Genomic DNA, 24,298 nt, shown 5'->3' with positions numbered 1-24,298 from the left:
GTTTGGATAAGATCAGTTTTAAAGTTTCGTTTGCAATTTCTTTAGCTGACAAGGACGCAGTGAAGATTTTGAACGAGTTTCAAATAGAACGCACATGAAGAATTTGTGAATAGATTGGGTTGAGTATAGCATAGAGGGGGAAGGGTCCGATCACATTCACTTAGCAGAAAAAAACGACTTGAAGAAATAGCCATAAGTGAATGTTGTAGAGGACATAAATCCATATATATATATATAGCCAATGAAGAAAAACGAAGGAAACAGTGGAGATTTTGCAAAGTTGAAGAATTTGAAAAACTGAGGAAAACTCAAATTGAAGATTTTCAACTTTGGTGGCGGCGTGACCCACCGTATAAGAATGATGATTTCAGACACCGCGTACAATTGTCGTAGGGTTCTGAGAATCAAATTCTTCATTAATTTCTTCACACTTAGAGTGTTATTCTTCATTGATTGAAGAAAAACGTTTCTTCATGTGTTGCACATCTAAGTCATCAATTTTGCATAAGTGTTAGGATGTGTGTCCTTTTCAAAGAACATTCGAAGAATATGCTTCACAGCCTTATGGTGTGATTCCTTCGGTGCAGCTTGAAATCGGGCACACATGCAAACACTAAGCATTATATCTGGCCTAGATGCACATAAGTACAATAAAGAACCAATCATGGAGCGGTATACCTTGTGATCGAAGTCAATACCATTTTCATCAGTGCATAGATGGCCATTTGTGGGCATAGGAATTTTGACGCCTTTGCAATCTTGCATGCCGAATTTCCTCAGTACATCTTTGAGGTATTTCTCCTGAGATATGAATATGCCATTGCGCTGTTGACGAATTTGAAGACCTAAGAAGAATTTCAACTCTCCCATCATAGACATTTGATATTCTTCACTCATCATATAGGCAAATTCATCACTATAACGTTGGTCAGTACAGCCAAAGATAATATCATCAACATATATTTGGCACACAAACAGTTCACCATCATAAGATTTAGTAAAGAGAGTAGGGTCGAGTGAACCGGGTGTGAAGCCATTCTTCACGAAGAATTCCTTCAATGTATCATACCACGCCCGAGGGGCTTGCTTGAGGCCATAGAGGGCCTTATTAAGTCTGAAGACTTTGTCAGGATTCTTTGGATCTTCAAAACCTGGGGGTTGAGCAACATATACTTCTTCCTCAAGCTTACCATTGAGGAATGCACTTTTCACATCCATTTGATATAAGATGATATCATGATGGTTAGCATAAGCAAGTAATATGCGAATAGCCTCAAGTCTAGCAACAGGTGCAAAAGTTTCATCGAAATCAATTCCTTCAACCTGTGTGTAGCCTTGAGCTACCAGTCGTGCCTTATTCCTCACCACAAGGCCATTTTCATCTTGCTTGTTGCGGTAGATCCACTTTGTGCCAATGATATTATGCTTGCGAGGATCTGGACGTTTGACCAGTTCCCAGACATTGTTGAGCTCGAACTGATGTAATTCTTCTTGCATAGCCTGAATCCACTCCGGCTCCAAAAATGCTTCATCTACCTTAGTGGGCTCTGTGATAGAGACAAAAGCATAGTGCCCACAAAAGTTAGATAAATGTGAAGCTTTTGAGCGTGTGAGAGGACCTGGTGCTCTAATGTCATCGATGATCTTCTCCACTTGCACTTCTTTTGCAACGCGAGGATGAGCTGGTTGTCGCTGAGGAGTTTGGTCAGCATTTTCTTCAGCACCATTTTCCTCAGCATTTTCTTCAGGTGTATCAGCTCGATGTTCTTCATGAACTGGAATGAATTCTTCAGCAAATTCTTCAGTAGGAATGACATCCTCAGTTGCCTTGAACTTGATAGAATCCTCAGGTGCTGGTTCATCTAACACAGAAGGTAGGTGCTCTCTTTGCGAGCCATTAGTTTCATCGAACCGCACATCTACAGTGTCAACAATCTTGTGAAGAACAATGTTGAAGACTCTGTAGGTGTGCGAGTCCTTTCCGTAACCAAGCATAAAACCTTCATGTGCTTTCGGTGCAAATTTAGAATTGTGGTGAGGATCTCTAATCCAACATTTAGCACCGAAGACTTTGAAATAACTCACATTGGGTTTCTTGTCAGTGAGGAGTTCATAGGCCGTCTTCTTGAAGAATTTGTGAAGATATACTCTGTTGATGATGTGGCACGCAGTATCAATTGCATCAATCCAAAAACGATGAGGCGTTTTGTATTCATCAAGCATAGTGCGAGCCATCTCAACAAGAGTTCTGTTCTTGCGCTCCACGACGCCATTTTGCTGAGGAGTATAGGGAGCAGATAACTCATGAGTAATACCAAGTTCATCAAGATAGTCATCAAGACCGGAATTCTTGAACTCAGTTCCATTGTCACTTCTGATGTGCTTGATCTTCACACCAAAGTTGGTTGAAGCCCTCGAGGAAAAACGTTTGAAGACTTCCTGCACTTCATGTTTGTAAGTAACAATGTGTACCCATGTATATCGAGAGTAATCATCAACAATGACAAAACCATATAGAGATGCATCATTAGTGACTGCTGAGTAATGATTAGGTCCGAAGAGGTCCATGTGAAGCAATTCGAATGGACGAGTAGTGGTCATGATAGTCTTCGCTGGATGCTTGGCCTTGGTCATTTTTCCAGCTTCACAGGCTCCGCATAAGTGATCCTTGAGGAATTTGACATTCTCAATGCCAATGACATGCTTCTTCTTCGCAAGCGTGTGCAAATTCCTCATGCCTGCGTGACCAAGTCGTCGATGCCATAGCCAGCCTTCTGAAGCTTTTGCAAGTAGACACACGGCTGGTTGTGGTCCTGTAGAGAAATCAACAATATACAAATCTCCTCTCCTAAAGCCTTCGAAGACTTTGGAATTGTCAGCTTCCATAATCACAACACAGCGATACTTGCCAAAGACAACAACCATATCAAGATCACAAAGCATTGAGACTGACATGAGGTTGTATCCTAAGGACTCAACAAGCATGACTTTGTCCATGTGTTTATCCTTAGAGATCGCAACCTTACCAAGACCCAATACCTGACTTTTGCCTTTGTCAGCAAAGATGATGTGCTTCAGATGTGACGGTGATAAGGGAGCATCCATCAAAAGATTCTTGTCACCAGTCATGTGATTTGTACATCCACTATCGAGGACCCATTCAGTGGCTTTGGGTTGATCATCCTGCAGATGAATTAGTGTAACTTACAATCTCATATGCTTCATCAATGAAGAATATGATATCAAGTTCATCAGATGAATTTCATCAAGCAGTAAACAGATATAGCAGTAGGAGGACGTGTGAAAGTTTATTTCATCATGATTCGCCTGCGTCCTTTCAGGCAATTTTGTCAGGTCCCCAGCAAATTCTTCAGACGTTAAGGCACGTCTGGAGACCTGACCCTGCAGAAGAGATTAGTTCTTTTTCTTCACCACCCACATCTGAAGGGGTGGCAAAGAGTTCATCACTCTGCGAGCACCATACGAGAATGGTGGCATAGAAGCCAAACCATTTCGTTTCACATAAGAGGGGTTAGGGTAAGCATATGAATAAGCAGAGAAATTCTTCGAGGACTTATGAACATAATGGTTTGAAGAATAATGCACATATTCATAGCCCTTAGCTCTACCCTGCGAAACAGAGTTGTTAGCACGATGATAATCATATGAGGACTTTGATCCATTTGAGGAATTTGATCCATATGAAGAATTTGATCTGGGGTTCCTGTTCTTCACTGGTGGTGTCATGAGGACATTCACCTGAAGACTTTCAAGGCACTTCTTGGGAACCCAGATTTTCTTCATAGGAGAACCGTTCCTGCAGTTAGTGCCAACATATCTAGCAAATACTTCACCATTCTGATTTTTGAACAGTTTATAGTTGGAGTCAAATGACTCATCAGAAGGATGAGGAGATTCACATGTAAAGCCAGATAAGTTAGATGGATCAACTGGAGGTCCCTTTGCAGCAACCCATGAGGTTTTGGGGTACTGCTCAGGCTTCCAATATGTTCCATCAGCATTAAGTTTCCTCTCAAAGGCGATACCCTCTTTCCTAGGGTTTCTGTTGAGGATCTGCTTTTTAAGCACATCACAAAGAGTCTGATGCCCTTTGAGGCTTTTGTACATGCCTGTCATGTACAATTCCTTCAGCCCTGCATCGTCAGTGATACTAGCAATGTCCTCAGATGAGGAATTAGTGATAGCAGAGGCAGGTGAAGAATTTGTAACAGTTGAAGCATTTGAACATTCAGGTGAAGAATTAGCAGATTCACGTTCAATGCACTTTAAGCATGGAGGAACAAATTCTTCCTGAGAAGCGCTGATTTGTTGAGCTAGTAATGAATCGCGCTCCTTCTGAAGATCTTCATAACTCACTCTTAGCTTCTCAAGATCTTGCTTTCTTTGAAGAAATTCATAAGAAAGTTTCTCATGATCAGATAAGAGAGTGTTATGATGACTTTGAAGGTTATCAAACCTAGACTGAAGTCTCTGAAGATTTTCAGTCAGGGCTTTAGTGCGATCCATTTCTTCACCCAACATATCATCACTTTTGTCTAGCATGTTTTGAACCTTTTCAAAAGCCCTTTGTTGTTTTACAGCAATCTTAGCAAGTTTAGAGTAGCTGGGCTTGAGATCCTCATCAGATTCATTTTCACTAGATTCAGAGGAGGTGTATTTGAGTACCTTTGCACCTTTTGCCATGAAGCAATAGGTGGGAGCGTAGTCATCATTATCTTCATCAGGCTTGTCGGTGGGGTCAGTTTCTTCAGTGTTGAAGATGGACTTGCTAACGAAAGCAGTAGCGAAGGCCAGACTCGCCACACCAGATTCGGATTCTTCAGACGCCTCCTCTTCCTCATGTTCCTCAGATTCAGCTTCAGAGTCCATTTCCTTGCCAATGAATGCCCGAGCCTTCTTGGAGCTGCTCTTCTTGTGAGATGAAGACTTCGAGGATTTTGATGACGAAGATTTTGACGATTTCTTCTTCTTCTTCGCATCATCAGAACTGTAATCCTTGTATTTCTTCTTCTTCAATTCCTTTTCCCACTGAGGACAATCTTGAATATAATGACCAGGTTTCTTGCATTTGTGGCACAGCCTTCTCTTATAGTCACTTGATGAGGAATCACTGCTTCTTGAGGATTTTCCAAAGCGACCACGTCTTGAGAACTTCTGGAATTTCTTCACGAGCAGTGCTAGCTCCTGGCTCAATTCTTCAGGATCACCAAGGCTACTACCAGAATCCTCACATTCAGACTCAGACACAACCTTGGCCTTCAGGGCACGTGGTTTGCCATAGCTCGAACCATAGAGATCTCTCTTTTCAGCAAGCTGGAACTCGTGAGTATTTAGCCTTTCGAGGATATCGGCAGGATCAAGAGACTTGTAGTCAGCCCGTTCTTGTATCATCAGACCCAGAGTATCAAATGAGGAATCAAGCGATCTCAACAGTTTCTTCACCACCTCATGGTCAGTGATGTCAGTGGCACCGAGGGCTTGAAGCTCATTTGAGATGTCAGTGAGGCGATCAAAGGTTTGTTGGACATTTTCATTGTCGAGTCTTTTGAAGCGGTTGAAGAGATTCCGAAGAACATCAACTCGAGAGTCACGCTGAGTTGAGACTCCTTCATTCACTTTGGACAGCCTATCCCAGATAAGCTTAGCAGTTTCCAAAGCACTCACTCTTCCATACTGTCCTTTACTCAGATGGCCACATATGATATTCTTCGCTTGAGAATCGAGTTGCTTGAATCTCTTCACATCGGTAGCGTTCAGTGAGGGTGAGACAGAGGGAACACCATTTTCCACAACATACCAGAGATCGTTGTCAATTGCCTCGAGATGCATTCGCATCTTGTTTTTCCAGTAGGGGTAGTCCGTCCCATCAAAGGTAGGACACCCAGCCGAGACCTTGATCATACCTGCGGTCGACATAACTAAAACTCCAGGCGGTTAAACCAAAATCACACAGAACAAGGGAGTACCTTGCTCTGATACCAATTGAAAGTGCGTTATGTCGACTAGAGGGGGGTGAATAGGCGATTTTTATGAATTCTTCACTGAGGAATTTGCCGGTGAGGAAATTCCTTAGCGAAGAACTATTAGCAGCGGAATAAGTACTCAGAAGTAAGCATAACAGAATACAAGCATGGTCATCATGATGAAATGAAGACTAGCACAGAGTACAGAAAGCGTAATCACAGGATAACACAAGATGAAGACAAACAGACTGAAGAAATTGAACTGAGGAAATTGAGAAAGTCTTCAGTCAAAGTCTTCAAACACAGATATGAACAAACACTCAACACAGTAATGAGGAAATGAAAGGGTTGAGGAAATAGAACCAGTTAGGTTGGTGAAGACAATGATTTGGTAGACCAGTTCCAACTGCTGTCTCAGTTGTACGTCTGGTTGGAGCGGCTGAGTATTTAAACTCGAGGACACACAGTCCCGGACACCCAGTCGCTGAGCACGCAGCTCAGGACACCCAGTCCTCACCGTATTCTCCTTGAACTAAGGTCACACAGACCTCGTCCAATCACTCGTGGTAAGTCTTCAGGCGACTTCCAAACCTTCACAGACTTGGTCACTCGGCGATCCACAATTCCTCTTGGATGCTCTAGACCTTGACGCCTAACCGTCTGGAAGAAGCACAGTCTTCAAAGGTAACAAGCGTCGGATCCACGCAGGATCAATTTCTTCAGTGATGCTCAATCACTTTGGGTTTGTAGGGGTTTGGTTTTGGGTTTTCCTCACTCGATGATTTTCGCTCAAAGTCCTCGGAGGATGGGTTGCTCTCAAATGACAAGTGTCAAGTTCTCTCGGAGCAGCCAACCAGCTAGTGGTTGTAGGGGGCGGCTATTTATAGCCTAGGGAGCAGCCCGACATGATAAGACATAAATGCCCCTCAATGATATGACCGTTAGGTGGATAAGATATTTTGGGACAGCTGGCGCGCAGCACAGCAACGGTCGGAAATTTGACTCTCAAATTCCTCAGGGCTATCATGTTCCTCACTGTGTAGGTAATTCGCACTGACGAATTCCTAACTCCTCAGTCAGAACAAATTCATCAGCGACCAGAAGAACTTCGTCTCTGTCACTGAAGAAAGTGACTGAACTGTATGAGATTTCCAAAGGCTTCACTCGAAGGGATTGGTAGGTGTAGGATTTTGAGTTGAGCATCACATGGAAATTTTTCCTTAGTATTTCCTCGACCCCCTTTAACAGTACGGTGTTTCCTATGACTCAAGAAAGAGAAAATGAAACTACGTAAACAAAAGTCTTCACGCTTCATGTTCCACAAATGAATACCAAGTCTTCAAGGTCACACCAATTTCTTCACTTTCAAAGTCTTCAGAAAGTCTTCAGAATATCAAAGTCTTCAGTTGAAGAACTTCATTTTTAGGGGTCGACTTTCTCTGTAAATATCAAACTCCTCATAGAATTATAGACCTGTGTATACTCACAAATGCATTAGTCCCTTAACCTATAAGTCTTCAATACACCAAAATCACTAAGGGGCACTAGATGCACTTACAGGTGTGATGAACTGCTAGGGGGAGTTCAGTCGCTTCTCTCTCTCTCTCTCTCTCTCTCTCTCTCTCTCTCTCTCTCTCTCTCTCTCTCTCTCTCTCTCTGTCTTTCTATCCTTGTTCTTTCGATGCCTCTACCCTATGGGTGGCTAGTCCTATTTATGGGCGAAGACCCCGGGCCTCTTCCCAAATATTGAGCGGGAAGGGCGCCAACAATTGGCCATTTTGAAGGGGAACATCTAGTACACTTATCCTGACTAAAGTTGGTCCTCGCCTGCCAAAGACCCTGACGATGACACTGGCTTGGGCTCCACGATGACCTCCGTTCTGCCGTCCTGCTGGTCTTGGTCTTGTTGCACCGAAATGGTTGCCTTTGCTTGATACCCTTGCCTGCGCTTGCCCCCTTTGCACCAAAGAGGAAACAAGGACTCTGCGCAGGCCGGTGCCCGCCTGGCGCCCGCCTGGCCTTGGTCGTCATGGCTTGCATCACGGGCACCTCGTGAGGTACCCCGCCTTGATCTCTCCGCCTCCTCGCGAGCCAGCCTGACAAGGTCGTGCCTGAGGAAGCCTCATGTCATCCGCCCCGCGAGGCTTGGCCCCTCGCGGGGGTCTTGAGCATGTGTTGACGAAGATGGGCCGTATTGGGCCACTCCTTGAGCCACGCTGCAGGCCGCAGGCAGGCAAGTCTGGGTACCCCCGTTCCCAGAACGCCGACAGTTTCTCATTGTGAAGAGGCACGACAAAACAAATCATGGGTTTCCTCACTTGTCATAGATGGGCTCCTTCCCATTGGAAGACCACGAACTCTGGGTGCGCTACATGTTGTGGCAGATGGGATCCTTCCCCTTGTAAGAGCACGACTGTAGGGTGCCCTCCCTGATGTCATAGATGTGCTCTTTCCTCTTGTAAGAGCCAAAGAGGGTGCTCTCCTCGTAGTCGCCGTCGATGAGGTCTGACTTGGCAGCTGAGGATCCCAAGCTAGCTTCGCAGAACCTATCCTTCAGAAATGACAAAAGGAGCTGATGGGATGAAGGATGGACAATTCTTGATAGTGAGATAGAGGAGATCAGCGGCAGTGCCATGGATAAGATCCGCGGTGGTTGAACCCGAGGGGTTGGGTGGGCCTCTTAACCTGTGACATAGCCCGTGTTAGGCCATCACTATCAACGACCTCGATGTTGTAGCCAGCATCCATGACATACTAACATACTCTAGCCCACTGATTGAGAGCATGTGGCCAATCATCATCGACAGCTTCCACGACGGCCTCGGCGGCCACCTCACCATCGTCGAGCGAAGAGGCCGCAATAAACCTCTTTTGAGCCATTCACTCCTTGAGCTCCCTAGGAAGCATAGTCGGGCTTAGGCTGCAACGCTATGGAGTGGGGGAGGGTGATGGGGATCTGTTGGAAAGGGGGCGTTTTGAAGGCATCATCGAAGAACCTCAGGGCGACTATACGAAGATCGGTGGGTGACCTGCACGGGCAGACCGACAGATGTTGACAATGAAGGAAGCGTGGTGGTGCCAGCGGTGACAACCTTGCTAGGGTTTTAAGCAAGGGATGGGCGGTGTGTTTGTGTGAGCAGAGGTTTTGTGGGGGTGTGGAGGGGGCAAGCTGGTGTTTGAGGAAATGACGTGGCTACTAAAAATTTTACTAGGCGGGAGTAAAATGTCGGGGCTACTGATAATTTGGATGGAGGGATTGAGAAACAAACATCTCACAAGGTCCAAACACAATAATCGTGTGCTATATCAAACAGAAAAACCCTCCAGTCGGGCAGATATTTTTGAGATTGCGAGGGATGGAGGCGCGAGCGGAGCAACAAACATCGCACATAGTCCAAACATTATACTTGCGTGCTATCAAACAAAAACAACCTCCAGGCAGGTAGATATTTTTCACATTGCGAGGGAAGCCTCGTGGAGCCCAATCGACTTTGCTGATGTGAGTGACACGGGAACGAGCGTGGCACATGGATAGTCTAAGGCACTGTGTCTATTGCATCTGCAATCGCAGAAGGCTGTTGCATCCGACTCATCTGCTGTTTGTAAATTTGGCAAAAAAAATGCGGGAAAGGGTCAGAACACAAACAAATTTGCATGTGGACCAAATATATGTATGAAAAGGGTGGTTTGATGTTCAAATACCCAATGCACAACTTTGATGTGGCACCGGTCTCAGAGAGCGCACAATATTGCTAGTCCCCCCCCCCCCACTTCATGTCGGCGGAAGGGAAATCCTAGCTATGAATGCATGCCCCCAAATAGCTAGGTCTAGCATCTCACCCTACTATAACACAAAACCTATAGGAGTCCATCATGGTTAAACCCCTTTTTCTTTCGGTCAAAGGTGGATCGTCTGCAGGCCCACAAATGTGTGTGTGTGGCGCGAGATGGGTGAGACCACATACGAACCACCTGCGGGTGGCCCAACTATATGTATGAAAAAGGTGGTGTGGTATTTAAATACCCAATTCACAACTTTGATGTGGCACATATGCCTGGCGAAGTAGTCCCCTTTCCACACACACACACACACACACACACACACACACACACTTTGAGTCGATGAGAGAGGGCATCTCACCAAGTCGTACTGTAACAGGTACCAAGAAGAATCCACCTTGGTCGTATAACCTCTCTCATTGTTGGTCAAAGTGATGGACGTCCACGCGGCCCTACAGATGGGCTACCTTGTCGCCGATAACCACACGAGGGAGTGCCCAAAGATAACCACCACTTGCATGTGGCCCAAACATATGTATGGAAGTGTTGTGTGGTGTTTGAATACCCAATGCACAACTTTGATGTGGCACCGTGTTTTGGCACCAGAATAGTCTCCACACAGAGCGAGGGTTCACGACGTGTAGTATGTCTGTCACCCCACTTTTCCAGACGGTGAGAGGGATTCATGTGTATGCATGCGCTCAAACTTAGGTCTGGAATCTCACCATGACCTACTATATACCGTAACATGGATCAAAGAAGACGAATCCAGCCTGGTAACCTCTCTTGTTGTCGGTCGAAGTGATGGATGTCCATATGGGCCCACGAATAGGCTTGCCTCCGATAACCACATGAGGTAAAGTGTTTGAAAACAACCACTGCATGCATGTGTCCCCAATATATGTATCAAGGTGTGTGATGGATGCATGTTTGAATACCCAATGCACAACATTGATGTGGCGCCTACTTCAAAAACCATACAGTCCCCACACAGAGCAAGATTCATGACGTGTCGTGTGCCGCCCCCCTTCGATCCAGTGGGAGGGATTCATGCATACACATGCGCTCAAACTATACTATGTAATCTTAGCATGACCTATATCGTAAGACAAATTGAAAATTAATCCCCTCCTAAGTCAAATTAACCTCTCTCGCTCTTAGTCAAAGTGATGGACCAAGCGGGCCCACAGATGGAAGCATCGCCAATAACCGCTTGAGCGAGTGCCAGAGGAAAACCATCGCTTGCATGTGGGCCAAACATATGTATGGAGGTGTGGTTTTGATGTTTGAATACCCAATGCACAACTTTGACATGGCACCTACCTTGAAAACCGTAAAGTCTGATCCCCACATGGAGCGAGGTTCATGACGTGTAGTATATCACTAGTGCAACTAGCTGCTATACCAACGGTTCTTACCCCTTTCTGCGACTGAGTTTTAAACCATCGCCTTGCCTGTGTGTGCGATAGGGGAGTCCTCCCACACGACCCAGAGACCGTCGGAGATTGGCCCTCCAGTCACACACGCAAGGCAAAAAGAGCTCATGTGCAATCAGGCAAGCCCTGGCAGACAATTATACACGCCCAATCATTTATGTTCATAAGTACATCCTACACAGTGAATCCATGACATATGTCTCCGTTCGGATGTACATCCTACGCAATCAATCCAATAAATATGTTCCGTTTGTATGTACATCACACACCGTCAATCCAGGAAATACGTTTCCGTTCGTATGTACGTCCTACATGGTGAATCCCAAACAAACCTTTCCATTCACACGTACATCACACACAATCTTCCCCATCAAATCGTCTATGATAGTGTTGCCATTGCACGTGATATTAACAATTTTATCGTTTGCGTTATTGAATGCATCACACACGATGCCTAGAAGAAACTGGGTGGTATAGGTTGTCCATCACACACACTTTTTACGTGGAAAATGTTTGCGCAAGGTGGCCTAATGCAAACAATTTTCAAGAGGAAGTCATGTGTGATTGTTCATTGATCTAACACGTTTAGTTCCTAGAAACTGTGTGGGTTGTCTGAGGTCATCGCCCACGGTGTTGTCTCCATAACCGTTGCAATAAAAAACAAAATAAGCAGGCTAATTGGCCTATTATTATTAATCCATTTATTAATCAAATTGACATTTCATATTAAGCACACAATATATTTCATTTTTGTATTACAGAACCATGATTTCATAATTGAAATACATCAGAGTACAACATCATATAGCTTCAACACTCACTTACACCATATAGGCATATAGCTAGCTACCCTATTACACAACAACACCAGCACCAAGTTTCACATGCAACATCTATAACCTTTGGAATTAGCATCATAGATGGTAGATAGACAGATGAATCTCATCTGGAAACTTCTGAAGCGGAAGGCGAACATTGAGCCTTCAATGATGTTGAAGGTCCTTGCAGCTTTAAGCCAATGCCTGTGGATGATTGACCTCCCATCCTTCGTCCTCTTGAGGAAGACATCAATATTGTACCATGGGTGTTGTATGAATATCTCCCTCGACTCCTGACCATACAGGTTGTTTGAGACGTAATCATCAGTGAACTGCTTTGGAAAGGCCTGAAAACAAAGATATGCATAAATATCTTCTCTAAATTTTGAAATGGCGCAAAGGAATAAAAAGAAAAGGTATAAGAGTTAGTACCATCATGTATTTCACTTATGTCTTCTTCATTGTGTATATGAAGATCTTGTTGTTTTTCATCGCTAGTTTCTTTATCCTAACAATCTTTCTCAGTTTCTTGACTTGACTGATATTCATGGACAACTCATTTCCCCATATGCAAAATGGGTCGAACATTGGGTCAAAACCTCTTACAGCAGGACCTACATGTGCAAGACCAAATTGTTAAAAATCTAAATATTAGACTGGTTCCTGCAATTGAACAATAATGTGCTATTAGACAAACACTACATGAATCAGGGTCTTTGCCGTCTGCCATGGGTGACGGCAAAGGCATGCCCGGCGGACGGCAAAGGCCTTTTCCGTCCGCCAGCAGACGGCAACACATCCGGCTGAACGAACTACAACAAAGGGCTCTTTGTCGTCTGCTGGCGGACGACAAAGATGCAAAGGTCTTCGTCGTCTGCCAGCAGACGGCAAAGAGCCTGGATAGCACACGTGGCAGCTTAGGTCCGTTAAGGGGTTAACGGCGTGCTTTGTCGTCTACTGGCAGACGACAAAGTGCCCAAATAGGCCAGCCCAGATACCCCCTGGTAGCTGACACGTGGCATGTTTTGCCCTCTCCTGGCAGACGACAAAGATGCAAAGGTCTTTGCCGTTTGCCAGAAGATGGCAAAGCATGCCATATAGGCCAGCCCAGTGCACCCCAGATTGCACACGTAGCTGTCACGTGATAGCTTTGCCGTTTGCTGGCTGACAGCAAAGTGCCTGTATAGCCCCTGATTTTTCTGTTATTTCTTAAATTCAATCAATTTCACAGAATTTCACAGATACACACACACACACACACATTTCAAAATACTTCCAACAAGCATACCAACACATATACATATCAAATCATATCCTTGCCATATGGATATGATCATCCAACACATATACATACCAAATAAAAAGTCCATATGCAACATATATAGGTAGCCAACATATCCAACAATAAGCATATAATGGTTTCATCCATACATACATATATAGGTAGCAAGTTTCACATTGTTCATCCTACAAAATCAAAACAAGAAAGAAGCACAAAGAGAAGAGTAGACTCCATCAACGCAAGCTTCCTCATTTAAAGCAAATCTGCAAATTGGGAAAGAAGAAAGTTAGAAGAAGAAGAAGAAAAAGACTAGAAGAAGAAGACTAGTTAGAAAAAGAAGAAGAACAAGAAGAATAATTTTTCTTCTCTTTCTTTTTATCCTCTCCTCTTCTTTATCTTCTTCTTCTAACTAAGGTAGGTAAAAATGCCATTTTTTAGCTAAGCTAGGTAAAAATGCTAAGTGTATGTCATTTTCAAGCTAAGCTAGGTAAATAGGTCATTTTGGAGCTTAGTAAGGTTATTATGTCATTTTCGAGGAAAATAAGCTAAGTCTATGTCATTTCGGAGGTAACAAAGATTATCATGCCATTTTTGACCTAAGTATGATAAGTATGTCATAAATGAACTGAAGAAGCTAAATATAGGTCATTTTTGAGCTAACTAAGCATATTTATTCATTTTGGAGGACAAAATGATATGTGTAGGTCATTTTAGAGCTATCCTAGACAAAATGGTAAGCTTATTATATCAATTTGGAGAAAAACAAGGTAAGTATAGGTCATTTTTGTGCTAACCTAGGTGATGATGCCATTTTTGAGCCAACTTATGTAAGTATAGCTCATTTTTTATCTAACTTAGGTAATTATGCCATTTAGGAGGAAAATAAGCTAAGTATGGATTTTTTAAGCCAAACACTAGAGAAAACTTACCCTCATCACAACAAATGCGATGAAGATCGCAACTAAGGTAACAATTGATCCAACGACATAATGATACCAAGCCTCATTATCAATGGCATATTTTTTAATCTTCTTAATGTTCAAGTGCATTGCATCCATCTTCAAGCTGCATTCATCTTCATCTTGTAATCATCGACGACATCAACAACATACAACTCCAATTTCATCTTCTCTTCTTCAATTCTTTTTTTTCTTTCAAATACTCATTTTCTTTTTCAACTAAATTTAACTTCTCGACAAGAGGGTCGTTTGCAAATTCCGGTTCACATACCTCCTAGATTAAAATATCTCTATGTCAACATGATGGCCATAATTGTCATAAATGCGAAATGCAACAAATAGTTATAAAAGAGAATTTACCATATCCGAATCATAAAGCGGGCGAGGGCTGACGGGGACGGATATCAAGACCATGGCACTATGTATAATAAACAATCATACAAAGTAAGAAGATTATACAAGTAACTATATAAATCATACAATCATACAAGTAACTATATAAATCAAGTACAACATAAAAAAATTGAATACCTAATAATAATCTGGATCGTCGGGTTCAATAAATGCTCCGGGATCAATAAATGCATCATCATCATCACTATCAGTAATGGCGTGCTCATCATCATCATTAATAAATGCATCATCATGTGGAAGGCCACCTTTACGTAATCGGTCAAGCTTTGATAGGTCATCCGCGGTAGTAACACCTTCTAGTTCAGGCTCTTCTTATTCCGGCTCAGGGGTGAAGTCGGATTCACTGTCGCTGTCTACTTCAATGTTCTAGGGTGAAGTAGAGCAGTTCTTGAAAAGTTTTGTGGAAAGAAATGTTTCTTGGAAGAATTCTCCTTCATATGTGTCTGGGTTAATGTTAGGTTCATAATCGTCTTCATTGGGGGGAAGTGATTGATACGTCTCCAATGTATCTATAATTTTTGATTATTCCATGTTGTTTTATTATCAATCTTGGATGTTTTATAATCATTTTATAGTCATTTTATATCATTTTTGGTACTAACCTATTGACATAGTGCCAAGTGCCAGTTGTTGTTTTCTGCATGTTTTTTACATCGCAGGAAATCAATATCAGATGAGGTGCAAATGCCATGCCAATTTACGATGATTTTTTATGGGCCAGAAGGAACACAACGGGCCCTGGTTGCACCTGGGGGGAGTCCCGAGGAGGGGACAACCCACTAGGGCGCGCCAGGAGGCCCAGGCGCGCCCTGGTGGGTTGTGCCCACCTCGGGTGCCCCCTGGACCAACTATTTGCTCTATAAATACCCCAATATTCCAGAAACCCTAGGGGAGTCGACGAAATTTTCATCCAGCCGCCGCAGAGTCCAGAACCACAAGATCCAATCTAGACACCATCACGGAGGGGTTCACCACTTCCGTTGGTGCCTCTCCGATGATGCGTGAGTAGTTCTTTGTAGACCTTCGGGTCCGTAGTTAGTAGCTAGATGGCTTCCTCTCTCTCTCTCTCTCTCTTGATTATCAATACAATGATCTCTTGGAGACCCATATGATGTAATTCTTTTGGCGGTGTGTTTGTTGGGATCTGATGAATGTCGAGTTTACGATCAGTTATATCTTTTCATATCCATGGAAGTTATTTGAGTTCATTGATCTCTTATATGCGTGATCTCTTATAGCCTCGTATTTCTTCTTTGATATTTGGGTTTTGTTTGGCCAACTTGATATATTTATCTTGCAATGGGAAGAGGTGCCCAGTAGTGGGTTCAATCTTACGGTTTTTGGTCCCAGTGACAGAAAGCGAACCGATACGTATGTATCGTTGCTACTAAGGATAAAAGATGGGATCCATATCTACCGCAATAGATAAACGTATCTTGTCTACATCATGTCATCGTTCTTATTGCATTACTCCATTTTTCCATGAACTTAATACACTAGATGCATGCTGGATAGCAGTCGATGTGTGGAGTAATAGTAGTAGATGCAGGCAGGAGTCGGTCTACTAATCTTGCATGTGATGCCTATGTAATGATCATTGCCTGGATATCGTCATGATTATTTGAAGTTCTATCAATTGCCCAACAGTAATATGTTCACCCCCGTTTGCTATTTTTCTCGAGAGAAGCCACTAGTGAAACCTACGGCCCCCAGGTCTTCTTTCTCATATATTTGCCTTGTGATCTACTTTTTCCTTGCGTTTATTTTCAGATCTATTAAACCAAAAAATACCTTCCTGCAATTTATTTGTTCCGTGATCTATTTATCCCATCTACAAATTTACCTCACGTTTGTTGCCTATATTGAGGCGCCATACCCCGAAAGGGATTGACAACCCCTTTAACATGTCGGGTTGCGAGGTTTTGTTCTTTGTGCGTAGGGGCTGTTTAAGTTGTGTTGCTAGGTTCTCCTAGTGGTTTGATAACCTTGATTTCATATCTAAGGGAAATACCTACCACCATTGTGCTGCATCATCCCTTCCTCTTTGGGGAAATACCAACGTAGCTTCAAGCGACATCAGTGGTCTCACACATGACGGTACTTCATAAACGACATCCCAACCATTGAGATTTGGATCATTTTGACAGGCCCATGGTAGATAGAAAATTTGGGTTGCCTGTTCAGCCATAATTTAGACATCGGGAACATCCAAATGGGTGCTTTGTTGGATTTCCACTAGCCCTATATGTTCATGAGTCCTTCTAGTCTCCTTCGGCTAGAACCAATAACATTTGAAGACTACGACATTTGGTGGGTTTGTACCATAGAATTGAAGTTCATAAATTGCTTCAACTCTTCCATAATACTCAGTATCTCCTTCGCCGATAGCAGAGACACAACAACTTGTAGACCAGTCGGCCATAGATTGCTCTTTGCCATAGGTACGAAAGCGATACCCGTTGATGTCGTATTTGTCAAATGAACGGACCTTAAAGTCAAAACCATTAGCGACTTGTCTCAATTCGGCGTCCGTAAACTCTAAATTAGCCTACAAGTTTAATACGAAAGGGATTGTTGCATTAGCCGCAAATTAGACAAAGAAATGAAATGGTCTAATGGAAATTACTGTTTGTTTGAACCAAGAGATGAAATCGGGATAGCCACCTCCATGCTTTGCCAGAAGCTCATACTCTTCGACGGAATCCTTTTAGATCACCACTCCATACGAGAATTTGGTGACATATCGACTGTATCAAATTTATCCGGGAATAAGTGCATTTCAAAGGAATTAGAAGTTGCGAAACAATGCACCGAGAACATACTTGATGTACAGCTGCACTTCTGTTAGGTTGTTGAAGATATACAACGAAATGGTCTGCCATTCTTCGAAATCCAACGTTAAGGAATTAGAAGCACCGGCTGGTGCAAGATCCCCTTTGAATAGGGTGAGGTTGGATCAACCCTTTTTAGGGTCGCCAGCATTGTACCGAGGCTTCGGATTATGCAAATGATGAATTTTGTCTTCGTAGTGTGCTGTCACGAAGTTTGTCGCCTCCTCAGTATTGAATGCATCGGCCATCGATGCTTCAATTCTACATTTATTTTTATATTTTGCTTGAAGCGTCTTCTGTATCCTCTCAGTTGTGTAGCACCAACGATTTTGCATGCCCCCCCTCCCCAATCTTGCCTCGGTTGGTAGATGCAAAATCAAGTGCAGCATTGGGTTAAAGAACCCCCGCGGAAAGATCTTCTCTAACTTGCAGATCAACTCCGGCGTCAGCTCTTCCATTTATTGTAGCAAGCCAGGCAATAGTTCTTTCGCACAAAGAACATGGAAGAAATAGCTCAACTCTGCCAGTACTAGCCATTCATCCTCAGGGATGAAGCCACACAACATCACCGGCATTAGCCGCTCAATCCATATGTGCCAATCATGACTCTTGAGACCAAATATCTTCAGTTTTCAAGACTCGCTCCCCTCTTTAGATTCACTGCATACCCATCGGGGAACATCAACTGCATTTTCACCCACAAGATAATTTCCCTCAGAGATGGCCTTCCAAGATTGAACCATGCCTTTGGCTTTGTCCAGTTCTGCTTTCCTTTTGGTGGTTGCATGTTTTGTAATGGTCTATGACATAGCGCCGCCTGATCCACTCTAGCCTTAGTATTATCCTTTGACTTCCCATCTATGCCGAACAATGTACCAAAAAAGTACCAAAAAGTGTGCATCACGTAGATGTTGTGTGGGCAAAGGAGGTCTTTGAAGTAAGGTAGATCCCACAAACATGTCTTGTGAGTCCAGGCGTGTTCCGAATTATACCCCTTGAAATATCCTGGACGCTTTAGATCTAGCTCGAGAGTGTTTAACTGATCCAGGGTCTCTTGGCCTGTCAACGCAGGTGATGCAGAATTTTTGACAACTCTACCTTTGATGAATTTCTTCTTGTCTTTCCTGTACTTATGGCGAGGATCCAGGGACTTTCTATGCAAGTCGAAGCAAGAAAACTTGCGACCGGCCTGAAGCCGATGAAACTAAAGGGCTCCCTTGCATGTGGGGCATGGGAACCTTCCATGCACACACCAGCCAATGAATAGCGCATACGCCGGTAAGTCATGCGTCGAGTACATGTACCAGACACCCATTATGAAGTTCCATTTTCTAAAGGTGTCGTATGTCTTGAACCCATTATCCCATGCTTCTTGCAATTCGTCCTTCAACGGCTGCATGTACGCATTCATATTCTTCCTCGGATAGTTGGGCCTTGGAATTATCAACATCGAGAAAATGTTCTTTCTTTGCATAATCTGTCCGGAGGGGGGGGAGATTGAGTGGAATGACAAATACGGGCCAACAACTGTATTGGGCTGCCGTCAGACCAAACACACAAAACCCATCCATGCTGATGGCAACTCGAGGATGCCTCGGATCTGCAGCTTTGTCCACATGTAATGCATCGAAGCGCTTCCACGCTTCACCGTCTGATGTGTGCACCATCATCATCTTCCCATCTGCATCTAGTTGGGTTCTTTTGCGTGTTTTGTGCCATCTCATCTGTCTGGCCGTCTCTTCGACCATGAAAAGACGTTGAAGTCTTGGTACGATTGACATATACCAAAGAACATTAACGGGGATTTTGGTCTGCGTCTTCTCACCATACCGTTGTCTACCACAGCATACTTGGATGACTTGCAAATGGGACAATAGTTCAAGTCCGCATACTGAAGCCTAAATAAGGCACATCCTTTATCACATGCATGTATCTTCTCATAGGGCATCTTAAGAGCACGGAGGATTTTGTCTGACTGATACAGGTTTGCAGGTAGTACATGTCCTTTGGGTAGAAAACGTCCAAATACTATCATCATCGCGTTGTAGCATTCTCTGCCCAACTTGAATTGAGCCTTCAGAGCCATTATTAGTGAGATGGCATCCAGCTGACAAAGCTCGGTGTGCTCGTGGAGAGGACGTTTTGAAGACTCCAACATTTCATTGAAGGCCTTTGCAGATTACTCCATCTCATCGTCCGAGTCTCGAGCATCATCAAAGTCTTGCACCATGTCTTCCATCCCGGTACCATGCTCATCGGTGCAACGACAAAGCACCTCAGCTCTGGCACGTTGGGCAGACTCGCCATGAAATGTCCACAACGTATAACCTGACGTAAAACCCCTCTTCTGCAGGTGTTTGCCCATTTCATCCTATGTCCTCTTGTGCCAATTATCGCACCCGGCACAGGGGCACCGGGTTGTCCTCTGACCATTTGCAAATGCGGCTCTCAGAAACCTGTTGGGTTTTGTTAACCATTCAATGGTCATGTCTTTTTAACTAGTGTGATCGGTGTACATCCACGCACGATCACTCATCTTGCCTAGCTACTGGACACATAAGAAACTAGATGATACCCTGCGCATTGCTGCGGGAATTTATAGTAATAAATTGTCAAGAATAAAATTAGAAATATATGAGAATAATACTCCCCCGACACATAAACACATTCTCGTCCTATGAACGGTAGCAAACCTAGCAACAAATGAGGATGTTTGTACATTACAGTAAGTATGAAAATTGGTGCTGCTTTTAAACATGCATGTCATCAACTTAGAACTAATTAAAATATACGGCTATTCAAAATAAATATGGATTAAGAACTCTCAGTGTCATATTTATGGGTGCTTTCATCATACATTGCACATCTGCATAATAGAAAGTCACTTGACAAAAAAAATGCTTCTCTGTACCCCGTTATAGAAATAATCATGGCAACGTCTTCAAGCCCCATTTTTTTCCTAAATACCTTCAGGAAGCTAACATAGTAGTATAATTCATAGCTTTAGTATACGACTTCCCCAAAATAGGCTATCAATTCTATGATTTTTTAAGAAGACACAGAGATTTCGTAGCAGAGCAATTCTGATTCCGATCACCCATGGGAACAATTCAAATAGGAAGAGTAGAATTAAAGAGTGGATGTAATGGAGGGCTGGAGATGTGTATCGGCTAAGGGCCTGTAAAGAAGATTACTTAGATACTATATAGTTGCAACTTAGGAGGTATGCATGACAAATTAGTACCTCTCCGAGTGAATAGTCTTGTATTTCTTCATAAAAGGTGATCATGCTTCCTCATTGAACTGCAGTACAAAATAGATGTGTTAGCTCTATCCTGAAACAATTAATGATCAGTATGAAGAATTCCTAGTTTAGGCCCTCATGAGCATGTTAATGTAAGTATACTCCACACGATAAATACATAAAAATTCGAGCAATCACCTTAATTATACCATTAATCCATTATAAGAAACTGGCGGAGAAGGTTAACTAAGAACTGCTGTGCAGGACCTAAGAGACCAGACCTATATATTTACATGCATATGAAAAATCGCACTACTCTGCACGAACAAACTGAAATTGTAATGGGAAGGCAATTAACACTGAATAACCTGTGATATGTGTTCTGCAGCTGCAACCCATGGCCTGACAACTTCAAAATTTGCAATAAGCAGGGTATTAGGGACACTCCCATCTGTTTAAAAACATCTCAAGATAAAAAAACAGTTAGGAAAATAAAAATTAGGAAAAAGTTCAGAATAAGACTGCAGCAAGTAATGCATCACTCTGAAACAGCTCGAGTTAATTCGAAGCTAGCACTCATTGTGTATAATCTGTACATCATAAGCATGAAAGAAAAAATAATTTATGATGTACTATGTATACATTGAGCCTTTAACAAAAATAGATTGAAATAGATTGACTGGGTAACTTACAGGTGGTGCTACTGGAGGGTGGCTTCTTGTTTACTCAAGACATCGGACAAATGAATATATGTACATGAATAAACTCCCTTGGACGTCACTCGAATCAGTCAAATTGCTGCATGACATTTCAGAACATCAAAAGAGGATGAACAGTACTGGAATAAACCATTTTTTCTTCCGAAAATCAATAGTTAAATCATGGTCAGGAGTCATAACCTAGAATCGACGGTTGCTGCGGCAGCTCGAGTCCAGGGTAGTCGAGAAAACCCCTTGCCTGTACGCAACAATTGTGTGCCCCTGCCTATCCTCCACTGGCCTCGCCTCATAGAGCAACTCGTGTGGACAACTTCCCCAGTGTCTCGTTGTCCCCGCCATAGCCACCGCCGGCGGGAACAATCGTGGTACGGTTATGAGCGGTATGGCAGACGCCCACCCGTGTGGAGGATGATTGGTACAAAATGCGTTCAGGTGGAGCACCAAATTTAAAGAGGAATCCATCAGTTTCTTCTGCAGAGATCTTGGGGAGAGGAAATGAAGCGTCAATCACTAATAACCAGCAGCTGAAGGGTTCAAGTGATGGCATCGAAGAAGATAAACATCATGGGCCATTTGGAGCATTGGGCTGCTAAGGCGTCCACAAAGTGGGCTGGTTTGGTGTCAGCAAACGAAAAATTTGAGGATCTCCAGCTTCTAGCTTCAGAAACCTAGCGAGCAGTAGTGAAGTAAATGCGGAAGTGCTCACATCGCCTTTGAATCGGGCTCCTCGCCATCCACGCTGCGAAGCAGAGGAACGGGGTACAGAGGGTCTATTCTGGGTGGACGGTGACCATGGCGGACGACACTGGACCATGGCGGACGACCTGCGTCATGCTCGGAGCTGAGGAAAGTGTGCTGCGAGGGGAGGGTCTAATGGAGCCGTGAGCAGCGGCGGCGGCTTGAAGGTGGGATTGGGAGTCAGTCTGGCGGAGGAGGAGGCGTACAGGGGTGGCGGCGCGCATGGTTGGCATGGTGGATGTGTGGGCGCCGTGGGCACAGCGATAGGAGAGAAAGGAGGAAGCGCGTCAGATAGTCGGCGCTCTGCCTGTGGCTCGGCTGGTGGGCACGGTGGATGGCCGTGGGCGCAGCGGGATGAGGTGACCGGCGAAGGCAGAGGAGGAATCGCGGTGGACAGCCGGCGTTGTGCTTGTGGCGCGGCAGATGCATGGCAGGGCGCATCGCCAGAGGAGGAGTAGATGGGAGGGAGAAGAGGAGGAAGTGCGCCAGACGAGAGGGGCTCCAGTGGTGAGGCGAGGTCACCGTGGGCGCGGCAAGGATGCCGGAGGGAGGAGGGTAGGCCGGCGCTGTAGATTCGATGGGGCGGCCGGCCGTGCGGGATGGGGAAAAGATTGTGATGACCAGATGAGCGGCTGCTATGGTAGAGGTAAAAAACTGTTTTTTCTTTCAACACCATGACCCGATGACCATAGTGTGTGTAAGGCTGATTTTGCAAACTGATTGATGATGTGGCATAAAGCTAATGTGGATAGTGTGCATGTTGAGAGAATAGATAGAAGTGGGGAGGAACTTCTTAAGAATGTTATATATATATATATATATATATATATATATATATATATATATATATATATATATATATATATCAGCATGTATATATTCATCAGTTAATGGAGTTTGTCACTTTTATTAAGTCCATGCAACCTAGACGCTAATAGGTAACGATAGGTCCTAATCCCACCCGAGTATGTGTAGATTGGGTTCGTTTTCCCATGCTCTACTCCGGATCCGATGCAAAATTTCGGCAGCACCTCCCCGCTGTTCTCCTGATACACGTCTCGGCAAAGAGAGGATGTGTACCCAGAGAAAAACAGGGAGGCACTGATGAAATTTTGCATCGGATCCGGAGCAGAGCATATGGGAAAACGAACCCAATCTACACATACTCGGCCTGTCCATGGATAACATTGGACAATTCGAAAGAATCACGGTTATAAATATGCAAACGCATGCATATTTATAGATGTAACCCTTTCAAACGGGAGACACATAGTGGTCACGCATACTGATGATTGAAGACACCTATAGCTAGCAAGTTTCATCGGCACGAAGACCGGAATAGAGCAAATGAAGGGGAAGAAGGCGATGTCATTTCTGCTCATGCACGAACACAGGGGCGGAGCTCGTCAAATACTAGACCCTCGCAGCGACGAAAAAACTGCACATTTAAATCGAAAGATGAGTAACATAGCAATATTGTTTTTTCCGTCAACCTAACTAAATATTTACAACAGGACAAGCGGGTTAGGGTGTTCCTCGGCGTTGATGGAACACTAAATAGCATATCATCGGTGCGAGATACATGTGGCGGTCGGCGTTGAACACTAGATCCACATCCCACAAGTGATGTCGGCGCCCGGCGTCCCGCAACAATAGTTCTGGGGGCCGAAGACAGTGGAACACCTTGGCGAATTTGTCTGGTAGCCTCTGCGATGAGGATTAAAGCCAGGTTTTGAAACTTCAAACAACCAAACCGACTTGAGTCAGTTTGGGTGGTTTCAAGTTTCAACACTTGGCATTTAGTCTTCATCGCAGAGGCTGCAAGACAAATCCGCATAGGTGTTCGACCGACATCGAACCCGATAACTGTTGCTACGGGATGCCAGATGCCGGCGTCACTTGTGGGACGTGGATGTAGTGTTCGACACCATCTCGCACCGACGATACTTGCTTTATAGGGTTCCATCGATGTTGAGGAAACCCCCTAACCCGCTCATCCCCGGGCGTCCTCTGGTATGGCGACGCACGGTCGACGGGTTAGCACTCGGACCAGGGGATTCTCGGCATGGGCAGCGGTGTCGGGACCAGCGGGA

At 44.1% G+C, this 24,298-nt stretch overlaps 1 long non-coding RNA gene across 5 annotated transcripts; it reads right to left on the bottom strand.

The window, feature by feature from the left end:
- Window positions 1-14,503: 14,503 nt before the first annotated feature.
- On the bottom strand, window positions 14,504-22,862 carry LOC123157623 (uncharacterized). Of its 5 annotated transcripts, XR_006479078.1 has the most exons (5): window positions 21,441-22,861; window positions 21,117-21,199; window positions 20,749-20,807; window positions 14,620-14,677; window positions 14,504-14,533 (listed from the first exon to the last, which is right to left on the bottom strand). It is a non-coding gene; the product is annotated as an uncharacterized lncRNA (long non-coding RNA). The 5 variants fall into 5 exon arrangements; XR_006479076.1 differs by lacking the exons at window positions 14,504-14,533; window positions 14,620-14,677 and adding an exon at window positions 20,294-20,682 and having other exon boundaries at window positions 21,441-22,859; XR_006479075.1 differs by lacking the exons at window positions 14,504-14,533; window positions 14,620-14,677 and having other exon boundaries at window positions 20,294-20,807; window positions 21,441-21,546; window positions 21,648-22,859.
- Between the last annotated feature and the right edge of the window lie 1,436 nt (window positions 22,863-24,298).

This window comes from Triticum aestivum, chromosome 7B (assembly GCF_018294505.1).
Source record: "Triticum aestivum cultivar Chinese Spring chromosome 7B, IWGSC CS RefSeq v2.1, whole genome shotgun sequence".
NCBI lineage: Eukaryota > Viridiplantae > Streptophyta > Magnoliopsida > Poales > Poaceae > Triticum > Triticum aestivum.
Note: the sequence above shows the minus strand (reverse complement) of the source record. Positions and strands in the feature narration are given on the sequence as shown.